Raw genomic sequence first — 7,750 nt, 5'->3', positions numbered from 1 at the left:
TTAGTAGCTGACATGAATGTCATCATTTTCTTTATTAGTGTAACACATGAATGTTACCAAATCAGAATCTTTGTGATTATGTATAAGAATTTAAACAGGAGAAGTTTGGTGAGATCATGATAGCTAGCCTAACTTAGCTTTTACATTTTCAGAAGTTTTATTTTCTTTTCTCTACATATGTGGTGTGCATGCATGCATGCGTGTGTAGATATTCACAAGGATGTGTATGCATATGTATCCAGGTGCCTGTGCACATGTGTGTGCATGTGTTTGGAGCCTCAAAGTTGACATTAGGTGTCTTGCTTGATCCCTTTCCAATCCTTTATGCATTGAATCACAGATAGTCACTGAATTCAGAATTCATCAACTCTTACCAGTTTAGTTAAGGATCTAGCAGACTTGCCATGCTTTTATGCAGGTTCTGGAGAACCAAACTCCAATGTTCATATTTCCATGCTGAGTGCTTTATTCACTGAGTTACCTCTCAAACTCTTGTGAGTAGACTTGTATATTCAATAGTATGTCTGTTGCAGGCCTTGGATTTCTTCCTACACCATGAGAACATCTGTACAAATTAATTTGTTGTAGAAGAGACATATGTTCACATCTCTTATCTTTCATTTATTATTTAACATAATTTTTTTAAAGATTAACATATCATTTGACTAACCCCAGCTTGAATGGAGGTAGGAAACAAAATTAAAAGACATCTTACTAGGTACAGAACATGCCATGCAGTGCCCATCGGGGGCCATATTTCTGGTGGCTCTCAAAACATCTTGCACCAGCCAAACCTTTGACATCAAGCAAAATTCCCTTCAGCTGACTGTGTGATCACTGGGATGTATGTCATCATGTCTAGTCTACAAAAGACCTTTGACAGGTAACTTTGCTGATGAATGAGACAGCATCTTTTCTAAAACCCCTAAGGAGGATTTGCATCATCTATAGTTAAGCAACTTAATTAAACACTTCATTCTGTGACCCACCCACCCCCAAGGAAAAGCTTCATAAAGTACTGAATCTTCACAGACCTGCAAAGGGAAAAATCAACACTTACAGAAAATTTGTGTGGCACAGGCAGATTAAGACATGCCAAAAGATAATCCATTTCAGGCTATATCCAGAAAGACCATGGTTTGACCACTTGACCATGGACAGGTTTCTCAAGTTCTGTGGACATCAAAATCTAGACCTATAAATTTGTGACAATCCTTTCCACCCAGATTATGACAGGTGTCAAGTGAAGGCATAGCTGTCCACGTGTGTGGATGACTGGTTTTCACAGACATATCTTTGCTCTGTTAATTTGATTCCCAAAGGGTTGCTCGCATCTGTATTAATAGGACACTGATGAAATAATGGTTCTTTTCCCAAACTTATTTGGCCATCAGCATCCAGTGATTCACATACTTTGCTATTCAATATTGTTGATTTGGTGGGGTTTTCAGCTATCTGAGTAAAAAGATCAGGTGAGAGCTATAAAAGTATGATTACATTGCTTCTGTAACTTCCCGAGCTCAGATGGTTATAGACTGATACAGGGCATTCCCCTTCTAACTATCTACTGCTGTTTTGATTTCTTAAAGCACTAAAAATATCCTGTACTGAATTTATATACATCACCACTTTTATAGCTTTGGGGTCATAATAAAAAACAGTTTGGTGGAAGCTAAGTATTTTGTGTTGTTTGTGAATCTGTGGTTGTTTGGGGGCAGGAAAAAAAGTCAACTGAAAACTACACATTTCTATGGAGCATGTCTGTTTTCTGTGTCCCATCAAATCAATCCACGTTCTTCCAGAATGCCAGACTTTTCTTCCCAAAGAGCTATGGCTAAAATATTGGCCTGCTTAACTGTCAATGATTCCCCAGTTGCCTTGACTGGAAGACTTTATGTCCTTGGTCTGGAATACAAAAATGGCTAGTATCTTGTACCTCACCTACATAAAGGAAAACAACTAATGTGGTCTTCATCTTCTCCAGTACTTATGATGTCAAGTACAATGTGTTTTCTCTTCCCCTCTGCCTGGGTTCTCTAATTCATTGTCACTTATAAATAAAAACACAGTTTTATTTAATTTACTTATCTTTAATACTGGGGATTGAGCTGAGAGGTATTATACATGCTAGAATAGCACTGAGCTATGTCCATTGCCTTTTTAAATTTCAGATTGAGATCAGGCCTTGCTAAGTTGCCCAGGCAGGCTTTGAACTTACTTTGTATTGCATACTGTCTTTGAACTTATCTTCTTCTTGCCTTAGCTTCACTTGAATTACTTGAGTACTGTACTGTCCCACCAGGCCTGGATTTAAAAAGAAAACAAAACATAAACAAAGCTGGCAGAATCCAAAGTCAGCTTTCTATCTATCTTTTAACTGGGAGTTTGACTTCCTCCTTTAAGATGGCCATAGTCTTCATGTTCACTAAGTTCTGCCTGTTGATCTTAGTCTTCACTCACAATTCTCCAAACTGAAATAAAAATTTCCCTTAGTTAAGGAAATAGACATGTCCTTTATCCTGCATTGTACCTGTGGCACATTTGTGTGAGGATATTTTATAAAAGAAAAGGACACTATAAGTAAACTAATCAATCCATGCAGGAGTTAAGTGATTTGGCCACTGCCTCATGGAAGTTCTTCCAGATTATTTGAAGTCCACTACAGTGTGCTTTCCAGGAACACTGGAAGGAAGAAGGGACTAGGTGGATGGATGGATGGATGGATGGATGGATGGATGGATGGATGGATGGATGGGTGGATGGATGGATGGGTGGATGGGTGGATGGATGGATGGATGGATGGATGGATACAATGCATGCATACATGGATGTGTATAATCACAGGTAAATACTAAATTTTGACTCAAGGAATAGAAAAAAAAACCCTTTAGGAATAGAATGATCAAAATCCTCTGATTATTAGGTAAATGGCAGCTCTGCTGAGCTGGTATACATAAAAAATCCTCTCTAGTCCTAACCACACTAAGTAAATGATCATCCACTAATCCTTGACAGAGTACCCGAGAAAATTCTAGGGGAAAAATAACATCATTTGATCTCTAGATAACAATAAAATATACTTATCTAAAGTTAAAATTTATTTTTTCTTTTATTGCATGTATTTATTATACATTTCTGCATGTATGTACACAATTATGCACATGCTATAGACATATAGAAATGATATGACAATGTAAAGAAGTAGATTCTCTCCTTTAACTTCTTGGAAGTTGAACTCAGGCTTGTCATCAGGCTTGGTGATAACAATGTACTGATGGAGCCATCTTACTGGCCTGATGGTTAGACTTTTAATCTGGGTCCTGTTCTCCACTATTATGTCCTCTTGCAAAGTGAGTTATTTCCCTTCTGTTTCCCTCCCATTCAGACCCTAAAACCACTTCCTTTAACATAATAATCTCCAAAGACAGATATAACTGGTGGTTTAAACTATAATGTGTCCATTGGCTCCGAAGGTACATAACACTATCACAGCTCAAGAAAATACCAACCTAGGCATTTCTCATATGGTTGGGTGATTGGCAAGTGAGTGTAGGGACCCGGATAGAAAATATCCAAAGATAATGCTGACAACCACAGTAGGAAATCCATGTGGACCATTCTGATTTCTATGAAGTTCCTTGTCTATGTTTAGTTCCTTTGTCTAATAAGTTTAGACAAAGTTGCAACCCGGACCCCATACAAAGATACCCCCACAAAAGACTGCTGGCAATGGTCGAGAGACAGCCGGGACTGACCTACTCTGGTGATGGGATGGCCAAACACCCTAATAGTTGAGCCAGAAACCCCATCCAAGGACTGAGGAATCTGGATGCAGACATCCACAGCTAGGCCCCAGGTGGAGCGCTGGGAATCTAATTAGTGAGAAAGAGGAGGGTTTATATGATCGAGAATTGTTGAAACCAAGGTTGGATAAAGCACAGGGACAAATAACCAAACGAATGGAAACACATGAACTATGAACCAAAGGCTGAGGGGTCCCCAACTGGATCAGGCCCTCTGAATAGGTGAGACAGTCGATTGGCTTGATCTGTTTGGGAGGCATCTAGGCAGTGGTACCAGGTCCTGGGCTCAGTGCATGAGATAGCTGTTTGAAACCTGGGACTTATGCAGGGACGCTTGGCTCAATCTGGGAGGAGGTGACTGGACCTGCCTGGACTGAGTCTATCAGGTCGATCCCAGTCCTCGGGGGAGACCTTGATCTGGAGGAGGTGGGAATGGGGGTGTGCTGGGGGGAAGGGGAGGGGGGCAGGAAGGGAGAGAACAAGGGAATCTGTGGCTATTATGTAGAACTGAATAGTATTGTAAAATAAAAAAAAAAGAAAGAAAGAAAAAGAAAGAAAGAAAAGGAAAAAAATAAGTTTAGACAAAGTTTAGGACTTTGTCTAATTGCTATATATTGGCCGGTATGACTGACACAATGTTGTACACTAAACACATAGCAAAGATAGGCTCTTGTCTGCAAGACACTTTCAGTCTAAGTAAAATAAGAAATGAAGGAATGTATTCTGTGTCACATCTCCCCATATTAAGTCACCAGTCTTACTGAATAATTTGAGTATCAGTCGATAATCATCCTCACAGGAATTTGGAAAGCATTCCTTCCTTTTCCCATAAGTATCTCTCCAGGTAGGTATAACAATACCCTCCAATTATTGCTAATAGGCCCTTATGGGGTTCTTCCTATCCATGTCACCCCCAGCCCTTGACTGTCTCTCCCTCTTTTGAGTTCTTGAGCTGTAAGCAAAATAGCTACATGAACTCAGTCTTTGACACTGGTAGCACCTCTACAGCCCAATGATTCTTAGTTATTGGTACACAGCAGGGTACATGAACTAAGACCAAAATTAGATCAATAATTTCTAGTACTGGCATTTCAGTAAAGTTATTAAAAGACTTGAAAGTCTGAAACCTCACTCCTATAGTGAGTAAAAATCCATCTCCAAAATAGCCCATGTATAAGTGCGACACTTGAGGTTTCTGGACCCGAGCATTTAAGGCTCCTATACTCATACTCTGTACAAGCTTCATATATGCCCACCTGTCCCTGACTATTCTAAAAGTTTCCTGAATGTTCCATGTATTTGCAGTGTTTATCTTGTTAATAATAAATACCATAGCATAAGTTTTAAAGAAAGGAGGTTTATTATGCTTCAAATGTATAGAGGTCACATATGGTGGATGCCCTCTTGCTTGCAGAACCCTGAGGCACCATATAAGGAGAGGCAGGAGCTCCCTTTCTCCCCTCTCCCTCTCTTCTTCCCTCTCTTCCTCTGTCCCTCCTCCTCTACCTCTCCCTCCTCCCTCTCCCCATCTCCCTGTCTCCATGTTTCCCTTTCTCCCTCTCTATAAAATACCCTCTTTATATCTCATAATATTCTTTAAACTTCAGTATAAGTTTCAGATGGAAGAAATCATATTCAAATCACAGTACCCCTATGGAGTTTCAGACACATAAGAACCTTCTGGAAGGGCGGGATCCCATTTTGGGTCCAAATACAAGGCTGTTCCTGAACCACATATGTCAATCACCAGTGTTCCTATAATAGGTAACTGTTACCTTTAATGGGAAAGTATAACACTTATTGTCATACTTGTCTTTTTGTATACTGTACATGGAATATATAAATAGTGCTTTACAGAAGATTAAAATAAGGCAAAGTTTGGAGAACCGACTGTGTGCTCTTACCTAGTAATGATATTAGGAGTCAAAATGATTCATGCCCCCAGTAAACTGCACTTTCTCTGACTCTGAGCTTCCTTACATACTACCAAGATAAATAAAAAACTTTCTAGCAGATATGGTCTGAGAAGACTGTAAAAGCACTTACTCTCACCTGTCCCTCCTTTAAAAAAATGCTTGGCATTCTGGTGTTAACAAAGAGAAGAAATATCTAGAACACGCCAAGAAAACAAGACTTGGGGTTCCTCATGCTTCTATCACTACCACATTGCCCTCAGCAAGCTTTGTGATATCTCAGAATACATACTAGTTTTTTCTCATCATGGAACACTGGGAAAAGGAGTGAGCATCTTGGTGGTAGCATTTTATTAAAGGTTTAAAATCAACATGAAGTAAATAAGGAAGTCATAGCACCATAATTCAGAACAGGAACTCTGAAACCAGGTAGATCTGGAGTGTGATTTTTTTTTTAAACTTAGCTAACTTCTAAATCTGTGACTTTGGGTAACTCAACTATTTTTTTTCTTTCCTAACTTCATGTTAATTAAGAATTATAACACTGATTACATGGGGCAAGATGTCAGTGAGGAGAATTGAATACATATAAACCTGAAGAATTAACTATTATTGAACATAGAAAAATAGTGATCTGCCTACAGGATGAGGATCCTTTTCCCCAGGCTTTCCTAGGAGCCAACAGCTCTCTCCTTCTATGGCTGTAATATTATTTTCAGTCAGAGGTACTATCCAAGTACTAGACACTCAACAATAGACCTCAAAATCCAGACTCTTGCCTCCAACAAATGCCCTTCTCATCTCTTAAAATGTGAGCTTTATTTGTTTCACATTTCCCCCAAAGTATTAAGCATATGGTATTTCATCTGCTCCCATAAAACCTAAAACACATGCAGATGTTCTTCCTTTCCAAAATGTTGGACTTAGAGTCTAAAGACATGGTTGTGAATTCTGCCTCCCCTGCTTAAGTAACTGTGTGGGGGTGGGTGAGTCAACTGACCTCCTCTCACTAAGGCTCGGTGGTTCTGTCATCGATGGAACAGCAGTGACATGGAATAATAATAGTGACAATGGTCACAATGATGGCAATAATGGTGAAGGTGAAACAAGCCCACATGTACTTCACAAGCTTATTATGAAGATCGTCCTCTCTGCTGGATGATAATTACTAGAACTCTGACACTACAACACCCCTATTAGCCTCAGTGCTTGTGATTGGGAAACCAAGGCTCAAGGAGGTGTCAAGTGGCTCAAATTCACCTACTTTGCCCATCAAGTCAATTTGCAGCTCCTTTCCATGAAATAACCCTCATACAACATCTGGGATCTGTTAGCCTTTGACCTGTTTTTGGTCTGACTTCAGGATGAAATACCCACATGCTCACTGAACCACATTTGAGAAACTTGATCATCTCTCCCTTCAGTAACAGCAGGCTCATCTCTGACTGCGTGAAGAGGCAACAGCCAATAGAACAGAAGCAAACCTGAATGTGGCCGAGATGTCATTAGAATCTAGAAGGCACAGAAAGAACTTAGTAACACTCTAGGTGAAATTCTATACTGCCATGAGGCTATTGAGACTGAGTGGCTGCACAGGTTTTTGTGGTCTTCCAGAAAAAAAAAATGAGGATATGAAACATAAAGTAACTCTCCCCGATCCCTAAGCTAATGCTCTGGGTCTCAAGTGACTATCTGGCAGGCATAAGTCACCTTCATGATGCCACTGTCAGATAAGGTGTCCCTGTGAGTTGGTGAGATAATTCGCTTGGGCTGTCTGATGTGCTATAGTTGTTACACCTTTGTCAGTTCCTACTTTGGTGGAACACCCATGGGCAAGGAGAGGCCCAACATCTTCACAACTGAATGCTTTAATGTGATGGAAATGCACTGTTCCACAAAATAGTAGTATCTATGTTCTTATTTGATTGAGACTATTCTATTCAAGGTCTTTACGGGTAGTTCAAAATCAATTAGGAGATTTAGTGAAATTTTCCTGGGTGTCCATGAAGTTTAAAATAGTCATTGAACCCCAGA

The 7,750-nt window shown here is 39.8% G+C and overlaps 1 long non-coding RNA gene across 1 annotated transcript; it reads right to left on the bottom strand.

Annotated features, from left to right (window-relative positions):
- Positions 1–407: 407 nt before the first annotated feature.
- LOC121829702 (uncharacterized) lies at positions 408–7,194 on the bottom strand. The gene is made up of 3 exons (XR_006072766.2): positions 7,094–7,194; positions 2,219–2,304; positions 408–565 (listed from the first exon to the last, which is right to left on the bottom strand). It is a non-coding gene; the product is annotated as an uncharacterized LOC121829702 (long non-coding RNA).
- Between the last annotated feature and the right edge of the window lie 556 nt (positions 7,195–7,750).

This window comes from Peromyscus maniculatus, chromosome 5 (assembly GCF_049852395.1).
Source record: "Peromyscus maniculatus bairdii isolate BWxNUB_F1_BW_parent chromosome 5, HU_Pman_BW_mat_3.1, whole genome shotgun sequence".
Lineage (NCBI taxonomy): Eukaryota > Metazoa > Chordata > Mammalia > Rodentia > Cricetidae > Peromyscus > Peromyscus maniculatus.
Note: the sequence above shows the minus strand (reverse complement) of the source record. Positions and strands in the feature narration are given on the sequence as shown.